Source organism: Macrosteles quadrilineatus, unplaced genomic scaffold, assembly GCF_028750875.1.
Source record: "Macrosteles quadrilineatus isolate MER2022 unplaced genomic scaffold, UCM_ALF_1.0 Scaffold_4__1_contigs__length_99947679, whole genome shotgun sequence".
Lineage (NCBI taxonomy): Eukaryota > Metazoa > Arthropoda > Insecta > Hemiptera > Cicadellidae > Macrosteles > Macrosteles quadrilineatus.
In genome coordinates, this window is record NW_026542597.1 from 31,168,349 (window position 1) to 31,191,416 (window position 23,068).

The window sequence follows — 23,068 nt, forward strand, 5'->3', positions numbered from 1 at the left end:
TACGGGTTGGACAAAAACCAGCATCGGTAATTAAAGACGGGAATTCCCGCCCCGGAAGTTACCTCACCAATTTCACCCAAAATCGAAACTGAGACATCTAGGTCCATAATTTGGATACCCTGACATAATTTTTGAGTACTGTAAGTAATCACATTACTGTATATGTTTTCACGTTTTATAGGATCGCAACAATCATTACCTCTAGCTCATAATTATCAGCTCTCAAAGTGATGTCAATTGTAATTAACATCTTATTGCCTTTTAACATCCTTTCAAATCCCAGTTAAATTGTAAGCAAAAGACGAAAGAGTTTAGGGAAATTTATTTAAATTGCCTACGTTTAAGATTCAAGGCCTCCTTTAATCTATGGTTTATCGAACACCTATAGCTACTACACCGGCGCTTCGCAATGGGAAAAGGACGTAGAACGGTGAGAACGGTGGAAGGGAGTAATTTAATACATGCTGCATAAAAGAGAGACACCTATCATTGATTTTAGAATCGCTTAGTTTGATTATTTTATTTATCCCTAATACGGTATAGTGACGTTGGTGCGTTTTTAGAAATACTGGGTGTTTATGATTAAATTTAGAATCAACCGCTCTCTTAAATATGAATATATAAACTACATTGTACTTATATTTGTATATTTACCTGTTTTTATTTGTATATTTGTACTATACCTTGGTGTAGCAATAAAACCAATATTACTTTATACTGACGTCACACAAAATAGACACGTCACAAACATTCTTTGATTTTGGTATATCCAACGATCACTTGGTAAAACTTACCTAATAATGAGGTATAACCAACGACCACTTGCTATAACTTACCCAATTATGAATTAAAATAAGTAGTATACTTTTCAATTGACGATAAAAAATATATAACAATAAAATGGCTTTATACCTTGTTAATAGTATTTTTTTTCTCTTTCCAGACGGAATACTTCCTCGAAAAGGACAGAACAAAAGTGAGCCCGAACTGTAAGTACTGTACTTTAATTTTGTAGGTATTGAAATAATTGTCTCCATTGTGCCTCCAGGAATGATACAATCTTACTTTAAATGAGCGAAATGAGTGAAGCTCACGTCGACTCTTATGCATTCCGCAATACGAAAGACAGCTGAAGCAATCATTCTTAAATTTCTCATGGTGATAAAGGCCATATCGGTAAGTGCTAACAACCATATGGTGTTAACAAATTCACCAAGGAATCCGCCCCACGGGCCGTCAAAGTTTCAATGTAATCCTTATGGAAGCTGTGTTTGACACAAAAACAAATTAATGCTGTTGACTTAAAGGAATTATTGTAACTGTTATCAAAGATATTAGAACAGAAACGGTATGGATCATAAACACACGTCATGACGTCACTAATAATAACATACGGTACAATAATAACATTAACATAATGGTTTGGTCGTTTTTTACAGTTGATTAAAATAAGAATACATACATGTTTGCTTTTGGGACGTAATTTGTTTATATGATTGATAGATATGTTGCTTTTCAAACCCAAGATTTCCAAAAGAACGTCTGATGAGAATAAACAAAAGCTCAGTCTAGAGGAAATTACTATTCGATGATCATCGTTTCTTGTATTAAATTCATGTTGAATTGTTAAACTAAATATATACGTCTATTGGCTGGTTAGTTTTTTTTAGTTCTTGATTTCTTGGATATAAAATAATGGCTGTTATATCTCCTAGTCTGTTATGATGAATATTAACTTTGAACTAATTGATTTGTCATTGTCATATGGTTTGGTTTTGTTTTGTTGTTGTCATAATAGTTAAATACGAGCGTTTGAAAATAGAAGTGTGGTATTAAAAAGTCTATTTTTTTTCTAATTTTATCTTTACAGTTTTCATCACTTGAAGAAGGTAGGTGTGTAGTGAAAATCGACATCTTTAATGTTTTCTTTTCTATTTTTATCAACACATAAAATTAAAAATTAAACTGTTATTCAGTTATCAGTTATAAAAATTTTAGGTTGAATGTAATCATCCGTACCGCCCTGTTTGAAAAATGTAAATGTTATACCATCCCAGAGGTTTTAAGCTTAAAACGTAAATCAGGGTCTCAAAAATGCATAATGATATCTCTGTGTTATTGACAAATTGTTTCTATTCGCTCGAAAATAATTGTGTAACTATTTTAATAACCCTAAAAGTTTATCCCTGCACACACGTTTCTCTAGCTGAAATTGTTGGTAAAAATTATTTTGAAGTTTGATGGTGAGGGTCAATGGCCCTGAAACTCCGCTCAATGTTGTGGACGCATCTGCGAATGCCACAAGTGTGGGTGCATCTGTCAGCTGACTGTCGAGTTACCGGGTGTCGAATTAGTGAGGTTTATTGTAACAATAACATTAACATTGTTTGGATAGTGAAGTGGACATATTTGTTTGTGTTTACGCCATCGGCATTTTTTACGTGTAACTATCAATGACTTTTTGTTAGATATAATTTAATTCAATTCCGACGATGGAATATATAGAATACTTACAGAAACAAGTATGGGAGTATGGGCCCACAATTTGATCTAGTTTGGAATCGAACCAGCGATTTGAAGGCGAGCACAATAAACTCTAGTACCCATAATCAAATCGTTTTACATAGTTAAATGGACCTCTTGATTTTTGTGATACTGTATCGTCAAAATTCTTTTTTCTCACTAGCTTTTCATCTTGATTTCAAACTAGCTACATCTCGGGTCTGAGACGTCTGGACTACTTCTATCAATAGTCAAAGGTTGTAGTTACTTTGAGGGGGACGCGGAAAGGTCGCCCCCGGAAACATCACCCCCCTACGTCATAATGACGTCAGAGACTGGGGGGTGATGTTTCCGGCCGCGGACACTCAATTTCAGTTGCAGCATGCACTCGTCGATAAGACGAGTTATTTTTGAGTTTGAGCATTAATTAGATAATTATATTCACTTATCATATACAATTACCAGATTTTCTAATTACAATAATTGATGTTAACCGGATACGTTAACCCCGATCGTTTTCAAAATGCACACCCCGGAAAGGTCCCCCCCTTCCATGATCACCCCCGGTATACCTGCTGTAGGGCTTGGGCTCGTGACTCGAGCCAGCTATTGTTCACAAGGGTAGAGACTGTCCCATATTACCACCGTTCGACTGAACTCGCAAGAATGGGAAGTATATGGCATTATTACGCAAATGTTGTGGATATTAAGATAAATACAAATTAACACTTTGATATTGTGCTTTCTCTAGACATTTCCCCTTAATTTTATACATCAAATGATGTGTAAATTACATATAGTTTTTTTTCCGTCAACGCATGAAATGTATTTGAAACACGTGGAAATGAAATAAAATGTTTATAGTAATAGTAAAAATTAAGTAAGGAATCAACTCATATTAATATGAGCCTGCTTCAACCACTCAACATCATAATACAGTACACACTTGACAAACATATTTTCACATTTCCTAATTCTAATTCTTAAATTGTAAACATTGAGCAATAAATGATGTATAAATAATTGTCTGGATTTTATACTAAAATAAGTGCATCGAGAATATTCCTGACTTGATATTGGCGAAGGACTCTTTCCCGTAAAAAGAATTTAGAAAGTAAATATTGGTTAGTTTCTTCGGCAATAAACAGGAAAAAGCTCACAATGTTTACGTTTGCGTTGATAGAGAAGTAAGCAACCGTGTCACATTCCCTTTATTTCATGATTTCACATTGCTGATATTAAATAACTAAATTGACATTGAAGTAGTACAGTTATTCCATGAACGGTCGCCCATTGTTTTGAAAATTACACATTTAAATCTACCTGTAGTTCGCAGAATATTAATACGTATTTAACTTAAAAGTTTGCAAGAGAACATAATCCTAAGTATAGTATCCACTATTCTCAGAGTATTGATTTATGGAATTCGTCTGTAATTTGCATTGGGCTTTAAATAAATGATCCTAGCTAATGAAACAGCTGATCTTAGTCAGTAACAAAGCTACACAGATCATCTCACACCATTCTACACTCATATTTGGGTTAAAATACGCACCTAGGTGGCGTCCCCATATCAATTGATATTGATATTGATATATATTGAACTAATGTTATTTAAATAGGGAATAAATGTGATATTTTTACAGAGACATTTTAGCGTAAATCCAATCAGGCAAATGGAAATTCGCTTAGTCTGCAGGTTTGCTGTGGCGGGGGTATTTTTGATTAAAATTGGCACTTTGTGATACATTAATTGGAATATATACGAATTTTACTATCGTTTAAGCGATGTAATACAAGTTTACAGCTCAACATTTACTCACGTATATTTTCCCCTTAGTAATTATGAAACATAATTTTGCAAACTTCAGTAGCAAAAAGGTTTTCTAAACATATACATCTTATAACAAAACTAATTTATTGGTATATCAACACTGATTGCAAGTCCTCTTCTCGATTTAAAGTGATTCTGATATTTTGATTATACTTTCATTATATTTTGACTCTATTCCAGTGATATGAATCTAGCCTAGGCTGTTTCTGAATTAAGGTACTTTTTGGCATAACCTTTAGAATAGTATCATTTACATATTTGTAATTACTAACAATTAATTATTTAGTTAAATTTAAGGGATTAATCCCCTAAAAGATATTATTATGTTTATTCTTATTTAATAATCTGTTTCTAATTTTCAAATTATGAATTAAATCGGGGCCAAACCTAAAGCAATGCGATTCATTTTTAATACATTTAGAAATTATTCTATTTTTAACAAATGTGTTGCTTAACAATTACCATAGGGTGTAAGGTAAGTTTACTGAAGTTGATAATTATAACTACTATTTAATGCAACAGAAAAAATGTATACTTTACGCATTATCGTTGGTTATGAATTAAGTATAAAAGAATCATTTTTAAAGCCAATCTTTGCTCGTATTATTTAGTTGTCTTAGAAGTTCATACACATCTAAATCTACTGATTGATATTCCACCACAGCGTCTGCAATTTTCTTCTGTGGAAAAGCTGTTGTCCAAGCGACAATAATAATGAACGAGCGGCCGACCCTCAGAACAATGGACTGGGGAGGACTGGCAGCAGGTAGGCTGCCGAGCAGCCCAGCCCTACTAGGGGTAGCGTTTCAGGGGGGGACGATTCCGGGGTGTACATAGGGGATGCCTTGCCGGGGGAGACCTTTCCGTTTCTACTTGTTTGAATTAAAATTAATAACATAATTAGTTCGTATCAACTAGACTTTGATAAATTACTTGTCAAGCCCTTGGGGGGGTGCGATTCCGGTCGCGGACATAGATTTTATACCAGCTGGTTGTCTGGTTTCGTGACGTCACGTTTAGCCTGGGGGGTGATGTTTCCGGGGGCGACCATTCCGGCGACCCACTTTGAGATCCATTCATCATTTATCACAGAAGCCAGTAGTTTATCGCTGTAGATAGGCTACAGGCCAGTTGTTAGGCCGCGTTTAGGCCTCAGGCCACTGTGATGTTATTAGTCTAACTTTTCATCTTGATTTCAAACTAGCTACAACTCGGGTCTGAGACGTCTGGACTACTTCTATCAATAGTCAAAGGTTGTAGTTACTTTGAGATCCATTCATCATTTATCACAGAAGCCAGTAGTTTATCGCTGTAGATAGGCTACAGGCCAGTGGTTAGGCCGCGTTTAGGCCTCAGGCCACTGTGATGTTATTAGTCTAACTATAGGGTATTGTTAGTTAGCTCATGTGTGTAGCACGCTACGCTTTTAATAATTGACCCCCTCCCTCCCTTCCTCTCGGCTAACTGAATTTTACCACGGCACGCCGATACTGATAGGTTGATTTCCATTTAGACTAGGCTTTAGCTCCGCGGCGGTATTGCAGGATTGGAGGTTTGATTAATAGTGCCATACGTAGACCTATATTGTGTAATTCAATTCGAATGGAAGTTTATTTTTGCGTTATGATTATTCAAAAGTAGTTAAGAAACGGAACGATGTGGTTCTGTAGCTAGATCAGTTGCCCACCTACCATTGAATATAGAAACAAAACGTGGTTCCTTAAAATCATAAACAGAAACCAACGCCATTTAAAAAATATTAGTCTACTATAATATAGTTACTTCATCGTGCTTCTTGACGGACTGAGTACGCAAAGTAAAAAGGTGATTCTAAAAATCGACTTTTATAAGGTTACACCACAGACAGTTACACGCCCACCATTGATTACAGAAACTATAGGGTGCACTTGAACCATCGAAGTATATAACACAACTGTTGTGTTATACACTTCGATGATGACTTGAACCCATCGATAGACTACGACTAGGCTACATACAACTATGCTTGAACCAATTGAATATAGAAACAAAACGTGGTTCCTTAAAATCATAAACAGAAACCAACGCCATTTAAAAAATATTAGTCTACTATAATATAGTTACTTCATCGTGCTTCTTGACGGACTGAGTACGCAAAGTAAAAAGGTGATTCTAAAAATCGACTTTTATACGGTTACACGCCCACCATTGATTACAGAAACTATAGGGTGCACTTGAACCATCGAAGTATATAACACAACTGTTGTGTTATACACTTCGATGATGACTTGAACCCATCGATAGACTACGACTAGGCTACATACAACGATGCTTGAACCACGCACAAAAATGGAGCGCACTGGCTCGGTCGGACGGATCCGCCGTCACAGAAGTTCCTGGAGTTCGTAGCTCCAGATTTTCTATCGGACACAGAGAGCACAGCTCTCTGATCGGACATGCCGAAGGTGCGGAACGCCGTTGCCGGCCGTGATGATGCAGTAGCGCATGCTAATTTGATTCAATGTTTTTAACTAATGAAAAATTCCGTACCGACCCAGTGGCCGCGCACAATGTGACAAAATAGTGAGAGAGCTCGCCCTCACTAAATCGCATCACTTATCTACGCACATTTAGCCTTCCGAGAAATCTCAATTATTTGTATCGAAAATATGTTATTACTAAAGTTCGGTTCCTCAAGTGAGTAATACAAAACCGGCAACTAAGAAGAAGTTTTCCATCTTTACTTTGGTTATAAACCTTTTTTTCTTTTACATTATTATTTTAATTAGTATCGTACACTACGTGAAACTCGTTTATTCATGGTTTGTCACTCATCAGTTGACAAATTTGGTACATTTATCCGCAATTCAATTTTGCACGGTCTTCTGGTAAAAGTTTACAAATTTATAACAAAACTTTTCAACAAAAATATTTAGTTTTCTTCCGGTCTTCATGACTATTTATTCAAGTTTACTACATTTAAAATTTCTTGTCCTTACAATCCTCAGTCGATAAGTTTATCACAACATTATAAAACAAACCTTCTTCTTTCTTTAGTTGAAAAAATCATCACACAATGTTGCCACAGCATTTATTTCGTCCCTCTCTTTGTTTTAAAAGTTTGAAAGTTACAATCAAGATTTCTTTTCCTTCTAGACTTTAGTCGACATATTTATCACAACATCTTGCTACAATCAGATATCCTTTTCTGGCCTTCTGTTGATAACTTCAACATTTCGCCACATCAGATCTCTGTTCTTCCGGTCTTGTCTGTAGGTTTTGCCAACGTCGCTGCCCGGGCCTCTGTAAATCAGCCCCAGCCACCTGTCTGCCGCGGGGAATAAATTACCAGTCAAGGACGGGAGATGGAGACTCCCCGCGGCGAGGGTGGTGACAGAGAGGGAGACAGTCGGTAGAACAAAGGGGAGTTTTTATACACCTCCATGTTGAGAAGGCGCCGCCATAGCTGGGGTGGGACCCTTACGTAATCTACCTGCATAGCTGATCAAGTAATGGTGGACGTATGGAAATGAGGGATAACGAATGGTCGAAATGAGGGTGGTTGGCATAGGAGACATTTTCATTTTAGTTGAAAATGTCATTCTATGTCTTTTTGGATCTAGTAAAACATTTGGGTTTTGGACGCTTGGCGATGATGATAAATTTCGATAGTAAATGGATAAAAAAAATAATAGATGGAATGTGTCGAGTTTTGCAAGTGACGTTTGAGATGGCAAGCGGCTCTTTGCACCCAAAAATTCACGTCGAGACTCTCTACATTTTTGGCCTGTAAAGAATTATATAAACCCACACAAAATAAGAGATTTAAATACAAAATGTCATTGGGCTACTTATTTTACGCTGCAGGGAATTTTTGAAAAACTTAAATTTGGCTCGTTCAAAGACTTGTTTATTTTGGTAAAATTGCCAAACACCAGAACTATGACGAGTTTAATATAAACAAATAATGAGTATTGTTAAACAATTTCTGAGTCCCTTTACTCTGAGCCAGAAAACTAGTCTCGAAAACTAGTAGATTACGAAACAAGTCTGAAAAGAGAGACATCAACAACTGGAAATATGCTAAGAATATGTTTTAGGTTGATTGTTTAAATAATTAGTGAATTGTTATGGCAAACAAGATCCTATATTCTTTCAAGTGAAAATATATTCTAACGAGCAAAGCTTGGCCAATGTCCACCCAACGTTCATTGATTAGATAGATAAATCCAATCGGTGTTTACAGATCAATAATGCAGAGTGTGATATTTCGCGAAAGTACAGCTCCTGCGACCTAGTGGCAAAGTTGATAACTACGACAAGCGGGTGAACAGTACAGTGTGGTGTGTCCATTGTTGTTGGACGGATTTGTAGTTTTGTACGTAAATAAAGTAAGCCTGTAATTATATTTCATCATTACAAGTATTGTTATGTTTGCGGAATCTACGACGTTAATAATAATAGGCCTAATAAAATCAAAATTATCCACATTTGAATTCTAGGCCTACACCTCAGTAGGCCTAACGGTTTTGACTGTGTTGCCTTTAAAATTGTACCTATTTATTAATTTATATGGTAACATAAGTTATTCTATCTATCCAGATTTGATTTTTTTTTAGTAAAAGTATTTTGTCCTTTCATTGAATTAAACCCCCCGCCGCAACAAACCTATTATGGCTAAGCGAAAGGTACCATTCTGATCGGAAACCGCAAGGTACCACTAAGCGAATTTCCAATAAACTCCGCGATTTGTTTGTAAAATATCAATTAAAGTATTAAGACCGATTAATTGGTTTAAATATTTTTGTTTCTTGCTTTTGTAGTGTAGATCATTCCACATCATATAATATGTTTAAAGTTAATTTTACATAGCTCAACATATTTCATACAAAAAAAGTTTATAATTGTGGAATCTTGCGTATTCTATAAACTCTGTTATGTAATCATACAAATCAAGTCCAAATTGACTACACTGATTATGTTGTCATTAGATGAACAAAGAAAAACTACAGCTATGACGTGGAGTTTCAGAGAAAAAATATTTTTCTACAGTTAACTAACAATGTACATGTTCTCTCACTGATTTGAGAAAGCAAAGTGGCCAATTCGCTCATCAGTGAGACAATGTTAACATTGTCTCACTCTAATTACTTTGTCTCACTCCAGATTTGCAACATGAAGGCAGGAAATAGTGAGCGCGTAACATGCAGACAAGGTCGTATGCGCGCGAAATACGTTGGCAGCACTGGCTGTAAATCAGCTGGTCAGCTGTTGTACTGTTGTATTTGTCACTTCACGTTAAATGTCATATTAAAAGTTCACTTCTGTGTAAAAATATGTCACGTTTCTTTACCAATTTATTTGTTTTATGGTAACTGTAGGAAAAAATATAATGTGCAAATTGCAATTGCTCACTAGTTGCACAAATAACTATTATGTTACATTCCTGTAGAGTAAGCTGGTTTTATTGAATTTTAATACAATTTGTTAATTTGCCAACCCCATTACGGGCTAGTCCACTAGACCTACCTAATTAAAAAGAAATAGCTACAGCTGGTCCATATAGATGGGACGTCTAAGTTACTTCAGTAATTTGGTACTGTGGTCACTACACATTAATTAATAAGTTAATTAAGTTAAACTATCCTTGAAATCTGAGATTAATATCATCATTACTATTTTATTGGGTAACAGATATTTTCCATAGATAGGACCTATTTTATTGAGTAAAAGATATTTTCCATAGATAGGACCTATTAGAATTTTTCTCAATAGAGGAGAATTCGTAATGGAGTGGGTTGATAGGTGTACAGGGTAAAATGTTTAGACGCGAAGACCAGAGTGAAGTAAGTAACCCACATGGTTTATTGGGTTTGAAATAAAAGGCTAGTAAAAAAATCTTTTTCAGTGCTGGCTGCTGGCTTCCATTTCTGTTTAATTATAGACCCTCCATGAAGCTGGGTGTTGCAATGCATGTTGATTGTGATTGGTCGGTAGATCATAGGGGGGTTCTAACGAGTCCTGTGATTGGTCGAGACCAGTTTTGGTCTACTGCGCATGACGACGCAGTGGAGGAGAGCACGCAAGCCGAGCCGAGTTCCGAGTTCGCCATATTAGATTTTCTGTTCGGCGTTTCTCGTTTTGGGTTGGTGTTGGTGATTTCGCGTCTGTGCCCTGTGCCTGTGCCTTCCCCCGCTCCCGTGTATGTGCTATGATGACGTAGTGTTCTTGTTGGTTGTAAGTAAACACAATAAATAATAGTTATATACTATTTATTAAGATTTCCATTGCTATTCATAGACATTAATTTTTGTTAAGCTCGTTAGTTTTACTCGGAACTAACTTTTATACGGAGTTTTAATTTAGCGGACATAACCTCAAATCTAACGTTTGTTGATTCCTATCTGTAGGATTTTTTTTTGTTTGATTTTTCTCTAGGATGGAATGTTGTTATGAAGTCTGCCTACAACCATAGCTACAACCTATGTAGAATTCTAAAATTACATTATACTTAGCCTAAGATTGCAGCCAATAACTTATGTTGCCTTAGGTTATGTAGGCCTAATTAAAACTTGGCTCAGCGATCAATAACACTAGGGCATACATAACCTATAAAAGTAGTAAATTTGTGTAAACAAACCTTACCAACCAAGTTTAGTAAAAGAGTAAACGTAAAATGCTCCCTTATTCAGGGGAGTATGTACTTTAGTTAGTTTAACCGTTAACTTAATTTATTAAATATCCGTATAGCACTATACTGCCTTAAAACAATTCCAAATTTAATGCAGGGGCATTGTTTGTCTGATTCAGTTGTGAAATAAACTAATGAACACTTTGCTCTTAGATCAATAACATTGGCTAACCTATAAGTACATAGTAAGTTGATCCACGTGTAAACAAACCATACCAAGCATGGAAAGGTCTTATTCAGCTGCTCAATGTTTCGTAGAAATTCCTGTAGCACAATCTCATGCCATCACTACTCTCTAAAGGATTTTTTTTAGGATAGTTTTCCTGAATTGTCTGGCTAAACCGCATATCCACATGCCAAAGTTATTGTAAATATATGTTTTTATCTACTCAAATTCAGTTTGTTATTATGTATTTTTGTATATATTGAAATTCTGACGCCATCAATCCCTTATTGGGTAAAAGATGAAGACATGGTAATTGTTGTGAGACAGTTTATTTCATAACACCTGTTAATTTCTATTAATTATTATCATATGTTTATTTGTTATTCTATGTTTGTATAAAGGTAAATAAAGTTAGTTGAGTTTGAGTTATGACATAAAACAGTGCATTCACTTAATTCTTAGTCAAATAGTTCATGGTGGCAGCGGTTTAGAGCTATGCCTCAGAAGAGAAATCCAAGAAGGAAACAATCTGACTATGAAGATAATGAAAATGAAAGAAGCAGAGAAAATGAATACAAAAATTCAACTAAGAAGTCAATCATTGTATCAAACACTCATTCAGTAATTCAACCTCCAGCTAGTTTCTCCTTTGTACCAGCAGATTGGCCAAGATGGAAAACACGATTTCAAAGATATCGGTCAGCATCTGGGCTATCTGAAGTGTCTGAGAACAAACAAATCAACACTCTTATATACACATTAGGTGAGAAAGCTGATGAGATTTTTGCATCTTTTAATTTAGCAACCGAATCAACGCTAACATTTGAAGAAGTCTTAGATTTATTTGACAAACATTTTATTCCACGGAGGAACTTAATTTTTGAAAGAGCAAAGTTTTTGAAGAGACAACAAAAAATTAATGAAACAGTTGAAGAGTTTATAGTTAGTCTCCATTCCTTGGCTAGAACCTGTGACTGGGGCTCACTTAATGATGAAATGGTGTTGATGGTACTAATACTGGGTTTAAATGATGAGAAACTTAGTGATCGCTTGTTGCTAGATCCTGAGATGAATTTAGACAAGGCCATTACAGTAATAAGACATGCAGATAACGTAAAGAAAGAGAAGGCAGATTTATGTGATGAGAAAAGAGTTCAAATTGAAGCAACTACGTCATCGAGTTCAAACCAAAATCAAGGATATATGTTTCGTCAAAAGAAACAAGAATACCCAGCGCAATGTATCTGGTGTGGTTATAAACCGTCTCATCCAAGAAGCACGTGTCCAGCAAAAAGCGCAACATGTAACTTATGCAAAAAGATTGGTCACTTTTCGAAGGTCTGCAGATCTAAAGAAGCACAGGAAGTAACTGATGAAAATGAAGTAAGTGAACTTGGACCTTCAAATAATAAAGTATGCATAGGTACACTTGGGGATGGGTCAAAATGTAAGCCCTGGAAACTAGAATTACTATTTGAGGGAAAGCCACAAACATTTAAAATTGATTCAGGGGCAGATGTAACAGTAATTCCCCCTGGCATAGTTGATCCAAGTAGGATCCAGCCGACTCTAGTTGAGTTGTTTGGGGTTGGTAGAACAAAATTAGAAACTGTAGGTTGTGTTAGAGCTAATATCCAATACAGAGATGTTAAAATAAATCACATGGTATACGTAGTGAAGGGACTCATAACACCCTTGCTTGGTCGTCCAGCAATACAGGACTTGAAAATTTTAACTTTTGTTAATTCAGTTTCAGAGGTAGACAGTGACTTTTTTACCGAATACCATGAAATGTTTAGTGGTCTGGGCGTCATTCCTGATCCCTACACAATAGCACTTAAGGATGGCGCAAAGCCATACGCAATAACCACTCCTAGGACAGTACCTTTACCCCTAATGTGTCAAGTGAAAAAAGAACTAGAAAGTATGGTCCAAAATAATGTAATCACACCAGTTGAGCATGCTACTGAATGGTGCTCAGCAATGGTAGTAGTGCCTAAATCTAATGGAGATGTCCGCATATGTGTTGACTTAACAAAGTTGAATGAATCCATCCAGCGGTCTTATCATCCGATTCCCAAAATTGAAACGTCTCTCAGCTCAATTTCAGGAGCAAAATGGTTTTCAAAACTTGATGCAAACAGTGGTTTTTGGCAAGTCCCCTTAAATGTAAATTCCCAGGATCTAACTACTTTCCTTACCCCTTTTGGACGGTTTAAATTTCTCAAACTTCCATTTGGAATCACATCAGCACCTGAACATTTTCAGAAATGCATGAACAAAATCTTAGACAACCAGTCAAATGTCGCAGTCCATATGGACGATATTCTGATTTGGGGCAAAACGAAAGAAGAACATGATACAGTTGTTCGGCAAGTACTTGAAAAGCTTAAAAATGTAGGAATGACACTTAACAAAGACAAAACTGAGTTTGGGAAGTCAAGTATTAAATTCCTCGGGCATTTCCTCTCATCCGATGGAATTTCTGTTGATAAGGAAAAGGTTTCCGCCATTCTCAAAATGGACTGCCCAAAAAACGTAAAAGAACTTCAAAGGTTCAATGGGATGGTAAACTTTCTTGGTAAGTTTATTCCTGACAAAGCTAAGATTTTGGCCCCAATGAATTCACTACTTCAAGCTAACGTTCCATGGATATGGGGTCCAGAGCAGGCGAAGGCATTTGATGAAATAAAACTCATTTTGACCAACTCTCCTTGCCTAGCTATTTACGATGTAAATCGGGAAACAATTATCTCATGTGATGCCTCGCTTCAAGGACTAGGATCAACTCTTTCTCAAGTTCAAGATGATGGTTCTATACGACCAGTATCATTTGCATCCCGAAGCCTTCTTCCTTCTGAAAAAAACTATGCAAACATCGAGAGGGAGGCTACAGCTGTTGCTTGGGCATGTGAAAAGTTTCAAGAATTTATTATTGGCAAGAGAATAACAATACAAACAGATCACAAACCACTGCTTCAAATTTTGAAGTCCAAACATCTTGATGAATTGTCTCCAAGAATTCAAAGAATTCGATTGCGTCTCATGAGATATGATTTTTCAATTACTTATATTCCTGGAAAGCAGCTTCTAGTTCCTGATGCTCTTTCAAGAGCACCTCTCCCATTTTCAGGTACTGATGACCGTGAGTTAGAAGAAGAAACTCAAGCGTTTGTTCAAATGGTTTTGTCATCCATCGATATAAACGACTGCATAGTTGCTAAAGTATTGGAGGAACAAAATAAAGATCCGACTTTACGTGAACTGAAAAAAATAATCATCCAAGGTTGGCCTTCTAAGACATCATTGCGAGATGACCTAAAACTGTACAATTCAGTTAAGGATGAGCTAAGTGTTGATAATGAGATGATACTACGAGGTTCAAGACTTGTAATTCCGCCAGCTCTGCAGTCTTGGGCACTTCAAAGAGTACATGAAGGTCACTTTGGAATCACCAAGTGTCGTTTACGTGCAAAAGAGTCAGTCTGGTGGCCAGGAATTTCTTCAGCCATTGAAAGTATGGTGAAATCATGCCCTACTTGTATTAAACATTCAAGGAACAGTCATGAACCATTGCTTCCCACACAATTCCCTGACAGGCCATGGAAAACACTTGCGATGGATTTGTTCAAACTTGAAGGCGTTTGGTTTTTGACTGTGACAGATTATTACTCCAGATATTTTGAGATAGCTGAATTAGAGTCATTAACATCACGAGAAGTAATAATGAGATGCAAAGCCTTTTTCTGTCGACACGGCATTCCAGAAGAAATTAGGTCTGACTGTGGGTCTCAATTTCAAGTCCTTGAAAATTCAGATTTCAAGACATTTTCCAAAGTTTATGGCTTCAAGCATGTAACAAGTAGCCCAAAATTTTCCCAAAGCAATGGAGAGGCTGAAGCGGCAGTGAAAATCGCCAAAATGATTCTAAAGAAAAATGTGGAAGACCCTTATTTAGCGCTTCTAGCCTATCGAACGACACCCCTCTGGAATGGGTTCAGTCCCTCTCAGCTTCTTATGAACAGGCGATTACGGAGCACATTGCCTCAGACAGGACATTTGCTTTGTGGAAAACCAGATCTAAAGGATCTTAAAGGGAGAGAGGAAAGATATCGTGAGAAGTACAAACACAACTATGATAGAAGGCACAAAGTGCTAACTCTCAATCCTCTTCATATAGGAGACCCAGTTTGGATTGTGGACCTTAGAAGACATGGCAAGATTGTGAAAATCCTCGACAGCCCTCGTTCATATATTGTTGAAACTGATAAGAGGAATGTGAGAAGAAATCGATTCCACCTCAAACTTGCCCCTTATTTAAGAGAGGAAAACAGTGAACAAAATTTGTCAGCGAATACACATCAAACAGAACCATACAACCGTCCAAAGAGAAACATACAAAAACCAAGCTGGTTGAAGAACTTTCAAACTTAAAAGGGAGGATGTTGTGAGACAGTTTATTTCATAACACCTGTTAATTTCTATTAATTATTATCATATGTTTATTTGTTATTCTATGTTTGTATAAAGGTAAATAAAGTTAGTTGAGTTTGAGTTATGACATAAAACAGTGCATTCACTTAATTCTTAGTCAAATAGTTCAGTAATAAGGTAATCATAAAGTAACTTAAGTTAGTTGTAACCTTTCTATTACTTTGCCTTACATTGGTTTGTAACTTACGTCAGCTTAAGTTAAGGTATGTAATGTAGGTATCTCATCAGTGCCTGATTGCTAACATTTAACTTATTTCTACGCAGATTTTGAACATTGAGTCGTGGTAGGCCTATGTCAAAGCCGTAACTTAAGGCAACTTAGGTAACTTAAGGTAGGCTATCTGTGTTGTACAAGAAAGGGTTAAATTAATTACCTAGAGTTTAAGTTTACTTAAGCTTACCTTCAATACCTATCTAACTTACGTTATTAGTTATCTAAACGAGCTGTGGAGCTTAGTGAACTCTACCACAGAAAACATACTACTATAACCCAGAATGCCAACCGCATGGTAAAAAGCATTTAACTGAAGTGTTTTGAGAGAGCTTTGCCTGTCAATCGTAAGCAGCGCCACCAGCGTTGTTGCTATGCTGAGTGCATGGTAACGCTGGTGGCGCTGCCTACGATTGACAGGCAAAGCTCTCTCAAAACACTTAATGCTTTTTACCACGCGGTTGGCATTCTGGGTTATAGTAATATGTTTTCTGTGACTCTACTTAGTAAGATAGGTTACTTAGGCAGGCTACAACCAGAATGTTGTCATTTGAATCCTAGAAGAGTCTGTTTAGGTACCTGTTTGAAGGTTTGGAACTGCTTGTTGGTCATTAACTTATTATATTTATTAACCTATCCTGGCTAAATTATCAGTTCAGGAAGCTTAAGTTTACCTACATTTGCATTTGTGAATTAGGTTAATAACCAGTAATAAATAAGAGAGCTTGTATCGGGCTTGTATAAGTTATGTTCGCCTCCGCTGTCCTTAAGAAAGGGGGCTCGTCCGGATTTATTTCTGTTCTTCACATCATCTTCAGTCATCTACAGCCTCAAAGAAATCATTTATTTTGTAGTAGGGTCTTGTTACAAAGAAGTCTTTATAAGTTTATTTTTAAAGCCGGTCTTAAACTTATGACTAACAATAATTAAAGCTACTTTGACATTTACTTAACCTAGTGTATGGTAACTCAAGTAAGGATTGGTTTCTGGTAACTTATTGTGTTCATGTAGGCCTAAGTCCGATCTGAAAACTAAAGAACCTATGCTTTAATCTTTTTTTAAAAATAACTTAGGTATTAAACAAACAAATAAGTAATATATAGGTTATCAAATAGATTTATCAAAGTCAAAATTTTACTATTACTAAACAAGGGCTTACTACATTATGATCGGTAAAATACTTACCCCTTATTGATTATTCTAAGAGACTTTTTTTGGATCAATAAAACTTCACTAACATGACAACTATTTCCCCAGAGAATTAGGCCATAATTTATCACAGACTGGAAAAATGCAAAATAACTTAAGCTATTCGAACGTACGAATCAGGTACAATGTTAATCGAGTACTTCTGAGTCTTGTCAATGTTCTAGTGTAGGCTGTTTGAATTAAACCACATTTAACTCTGTCTAAAGTACGTTCTACCTTTGATCCTAACAAGTCAGAATCTGGGTGAATAATTCAAAAAGTTGCATCGTCGGCAAGTATAACAGTGGACGAAACAATCACATTAAAATCTAAGTCACTTTGGCCTATTGTTAAAATAAACAGCAATGGTCCAATAACTGATCCTTGTGGCACTCCAGATTTAACTTCCAAGCAATCCAACACATTACCACCTGCATCAACGTATTCAGTTCTACCACTCAGGTATGATTTAAAAAACTTAAGCTGAATACCACAAATGCTTTAATAATCTTACTTTTCTAGCAACATTTTATGATCAACAAAATTGAAAGCCTTGCTCAGATCGCAAGCAGTGAGCTGGTCAAAGCTGCCATCCTCAAAAGCCAATAAGATGTCGGACATAAATTCCTCTAGGGCATCTGTGGTAGACAACCCACTACGGAAACCAAATTTTTTGAGAACTAGGAAAAGTTCCTTCAGCAAGACAGGAGTTGATGCAGGTGACAAGATGTCACAATATTGCTAGTATCACATATTTCAAGACACTTGTAGAAAGCCCATACACATCTTTACTTTAATTGAATTTTTCACTCTCATTGGTAACTCCTAAGTAAGTACCGGTATAGTCCCATTAATATCAATTTTGTCCGCAAAATTGGTAAAAAGAAAAACTAACCATTGGAATCACTTGGGTCTTACAAGCCCATTTAGGTAGAATATTTAAACATAATTAGTGCACATATGTAATAAGCATAGGTTAAAACAAAACTGCTTATTAAAAGTAAAATGTACATTAGGCTTCATTTTAACAGTTTTGGTCCCGGTTACACGTTACTGTGGTTAATGAATATTTTATACTGTAACTTAATTATAAGCAGCAACAGGTTTAAAATTCTGTTTATCTTTGGGCCTACTTGGCAAGCTAACAAATAATAATTAGCCTATGAAATATTTCATATCATCAATAGGACTATGGAGTAGGCCTAATGAAGGAAATAAAAATAATAGGCAAGGGAGGGGGTCACTTTAACTTCAATATAAATATACTGGTATATAAAATATAGTACTTAATTAGGTAATTTGAAACAATTGATCTACCCACTAATCATTGTTATTACAGTTATGATATCTTTTGATGAATAGATTTTTGTTGAGATTAAGCCACGTTTACACCGGAGTTTGAAACACGAGTTGCAAACAGAAATTGCAAACATCTCTAAAAACGCACATTTTTAGACGAAACATTTCGCTGTTGCAAACAGTTTTTCAGTGTTTGCAACAGAAATTTTTGTTTCCACTTGAAGTCGGTAAAGATCAAAGGGAGTTGCAAACTCTCTGTTTGCAACACTAGTTTCGGTCAATATGAGCCATTGAAACACGAAACAGAAACATTTCTCCGCCATCCCCTACGCTACCACCTTCACTCTCACTCACGTGATCACTGCGACCCTGTGTCTTGATTCAGTGTTAAATTAATCGGGAAAATGCTGTTTGACTGTCAATGAATTAACACTAATCTCAAATGACAAGGTCGTCTAATTTAAAATAAAAATAACGTCTCAGGTGAATTAAAAGGGTTATAATTAATTCCTTGCAATCTTTAAAAATTAATAATAATTTTAATTTGATGATTTATACAATCACCGATGTTCACCTAGCATCGACTCGGCCTACGTTGCTTTGACAACACGACACACGCCGCCGCGGCTAAAATGACATCCTCGACACTTGACACTTGACATCCTCGGAAGGACTGATCCGAAGAACCAGAACGAGGCGAGTCATAATCAAGGTCGAAATTATTTCAAACAATTTCATGAAACATGGAAACAAATCATGAAATAAAAATTGCAAACATTTATTTGAAACTACTGTTTGCAACTGCTGTTTGCAATAAAAGTTTGCAACTTTTTGTTTGAAACTCCGGTGTAAACGCGGCTTTATTAAATGTCATGAAATTGCCCTTACAGGGTTACTGTAGATTGTACTATCCAACCCTATGCCGCAACCCATAGGTCAGGACTAGCCTAAGGTAATGTGAAAAACAATCCCGGGCTCGTGCCTAGCGTCTTACGACAAGAAGAAACAAAAAATAACTTTTCAATCCTAGAAACCTTGTTTAAGAATTTTTTTTAATATAGCAAAATTATCTTTCAATAGTACGATTTAAAAGTTCAATGAATTTTGAATGTTGTATCCAGCTTGAGTTTGATTTTAGACTCATGATAAGTTACATCTGGTGTAGGTTAAGTTCGCAGATAGGGGATGTAAGTTGTGTGGATGGGATCCCCAACTTTCCCTCCCTGGGGAGTCAGTCCCATTTCATCCCAACCCTCCCATCTCATATCCACTCTCCTTTATTACGAATCCCCATCTTGCTGTCATAATGTTCCACACCGTGGTCACATAAATATTAGTTAATTTATCAAACCAAAAAGAGGGCAAATGTACTGTTGGAGTGAAATGTTTTAGTTCAGTACTTACCTACTGTACCTATTATTACACCAGTATCAACCCGATCAGTCCTGTGGTAAAATCTTGCTAACCAAACCAAAAATATTGTAGTTTATTTTAAGGGTTGGCATCCAAAAACCTTATTACCATACACTAGACATTTGACCACTTGGGTATAATTTAATACACACTAGTGCAGTGGTTGAAAACTCAACCAAGAACATTTAATGTAGTACAGACTTCTTTATTTTCACCCCACGCTGTAAATTTTAAGACATGTGATTGGAATATCTTCCATTTGTTTAGATTGTCTGTTTATTTCGTTGTTATATCGTCAGCAACATGGCAACCCATAAGGCCCATGTTAATTTTTTTTTAATTTTAGATACATTTTGTTGTGCTTACTTTAAAGTCCATTTTAATTTATAAAGGAATTCTCCACATCTACAGGAAACTAGTTTTCCAACAGTATGCGTAGATTTTCCCTGCGATGCACACAAGCTGAGGAAAAAGGGTTTAAAGAAGCATGCTTGCCTATTAATATATAGATTGGGAAAAGGCATTAAGATACAGTATTAGGTAATTAATGAATGAAATATGTTTAATGCATCCTGGCCCACTAATCAATTTCCTAAAAAGAAGTATTATAACACTCACTTTGCTTTTGAGTTGAGTAGAACTGGTGAGTGTAAAAGGAAAGTCAACAGCAATTAAGAAACACTCACCAATTAGGAGTTAATGGAAAAATAACTGACATTCTCTAATTTGTGGCGCTTTATTGTAGTGTTATATGCAGATTGGTGTAGTTAAAATGGATCTGTTTTTACTTAGTTTAATTGGTCACAATGAAAAAATGTTCCTTGATTATAAATTAAGTAGGCAATACAGTGCTCTGTAGGAAGATGCAACAAGCTTATTTAAATTATTGAGTAGGCCCTAACTGGTGATTTTCAAGTGTTATTATAATACAAGTCAACATAAACTACAGATATGCAATTGGTCAGAGTAGGAGTAGATTTAAAATACACAAAATAGATTCATCATCCTTATGGATAACATTTTAATATTCTATCAGTTTATGAAGGAGGTGGTTTTATCGTTTAATGTTTATTTCTTGTTATTTGACCAGATGAAACCATATAATATTAAACCATTTGTTCTGTGGAGTAACCATACCTGAAGAGTAAAGCACATATATAAAACATAAAATCCAACCTAAAATCAGATTAAACACATTTAGTCCATTATAGCACTCAAACATCACAACACATATCAACAGAAGCCCAAGTTACCAGAATGAGAAAAGAAGTCTACTTTTGTACTGTACAAAGTCTCAAAGTCAATGGTGTATATCTGTCACAAAAAGGAACACACACATTTTTTGCATTAACGAAACCGTCATAAGACAAAATATTGTATTGCACTAAAGAATGTTTTGTTAAAGAAGTAAAACAATATCTGGTCTTCTCACAGTTATTATTTAGAATGTATAGTGCGTTCAAACAGCCGTGGCACCTGACGGATTAGGAGAGCCCATGGAAACCCTTGGGGTCTCCTCATACCTCAGGTGCCATGGCTGTTTGAACGCACTGTAATACTAGATTTGAGGGTGTTGCGGGGTTTTTAATACATTACATGGCTTCTGAAGTGTATTACAGGTTATTGACAAGTCATACATACAATCTCTTCCTCCACCTCTTCTCCACATCCATTTTCACCTCATATATCCATACCCTTCCTCTAGATCTCCTGTTCTCTTATCTTCATCAACACCATTTTCCTGGAAATTCTCTTTTCCCCTTACATTCTTTTTAAAACCTATAATCCATCTTAGTTTCCCTGTCCTACTCACCCTCTTAAGCTGTACTCGACCATATCTCTTTTGATCTCTCCATTCCTCTCCTCTTGCTTTTACTTTAAAAATTCCTTAAAAATCTTGTTATAGTTTAGTTTTTATTCTGCTGCATTCTCATATCTGTAAACGTACATTCAAATCAACCCTTCCTTGAAAGTCCATATAGGGTACTAAAGATAATAATAATCATTGTTGATATATCAGGTGTATTCAGATCCACATTTTAATAATATCATTGATTTGTTTGAAATGGGGGCCCAGGTGTCCTCGATCATGGGTTTTGATGAATGATCCTGGTCCAGCTTAGCAAAGCTATGTGAAGATCATTCGTCCTTCACCCTAGCTGCATTCAGCACATTCAGTTAAAAAAATAGCACACCACACACATACACATCACAATGTCATACAGTAGTCATGTTTACAATGTCAGAGGTTGTCTTGTCACTGTAGCTATGGTTAAACATATAAATAGTGCAGTGCATTGACTATATATACCTGTAGGTATATATAGTCAATGGTGCAGTGTCAGAAATTATCTCATAACAAGGGCAGGCATATTGTCAAATGAATAAGAAGGATATCTTGAGTTAAACAAAGTCAGGCGTCAGACCTAATTGTAACCTATCGCTTGTCTTGTGGTATGTATAACCAAATAATAAGCCTATTATTAAATTTGGCCGATAATAAAAAGAAAAGCATTGAATCAACATCCGTGCACTTCTTCACTAACCAACTTCACAAGCGAACAGAAAGCCCAAGCTCAGATTATGGAACTTCTATTAGCACTATTCTAAGTCAATTCTTAGCATTGGTACCTCCTAAACTACCTAGCGATATTTAGTAGAGATTACTAATACTTAGTTACCTCTCTAGAGACAAAACAAGTCGGCATTCGGATCAAATTCCGTATCTACAAATTATGTGCTTTTGTTTAGTTATCTACTATTAATTTTTGTAGGTACTGTACTAGCTGGTGCTATTTACGTGTTTCAAAGAAGTTTTGAAGGCATTTTTGGCAAAATAGTAACCTACTTGTTCTCTTATCCCAGCGATCTCTTTAGGATCTTTTTTGAAGCTTTTCGCGTGAAGCCTGTCCTTTCCGTTCAGCGCTAACAACTTTTAATTTTGAGCAAGTTTTGTCAGTTGAGTTATTTTTATTTGTCTTTCAGTAGTGTGTTAAACCGATGTAATGCTTACTTTTAATAAGACTTTCTAGGCGTTATCTTTTTTATAGGACATCTCCCACAACATCTTTGATCTAGGCTATCATACATCCAAAGTAAAGTTTTATTCAGTATTTTCACGAATTCGACCGCCATTCGTACTTGCTATCGCCATCAATTCATATACGATTGCTCGGTGCGGGTGCACGGTACGCGAGCTAGCTGCTAAGCTAGAGTGAGATGAGATGCTGCTCTCTCTCCCCTCCCCCCCCGCGCCGCCGCGCAGTAGGTGTGAGGTGGAGGACCGCCTTG

At 36.1% G+C, this 23,068-nt stretch overlaps 1 protein-coding gene across 8 annotated transcripts in view; it reads left to right on the forward strand.

Moving 5' to 3' along the window:
- The first annotated feature begins 943 nt into the window (after positions 1 to 943).
- The window catches only part of LOC128991505 (polyhomeotic-proximal chromatin protein-like), a 52,225-nt gene continuing 30,100 nt past the window's right edge, over positions 944 to 23,068 (forward strand). For 7 of the 8 annotated variants that reach the window (XM_054414434.1, XM_054414438.1, XM_054414439.1 and 4 more), the window contains exon 1: positions 944 to 989. The gene's annotated coding sequence lies outside the window, so the exon portion shown is untranslated. Of the gene's footprint in view, positions 990 to 10,436; positions 10,553 to 23,068 lie in introns of those variants that run through there. The other variant, XM_054414435.1, reaches the window with a different exon arrangement.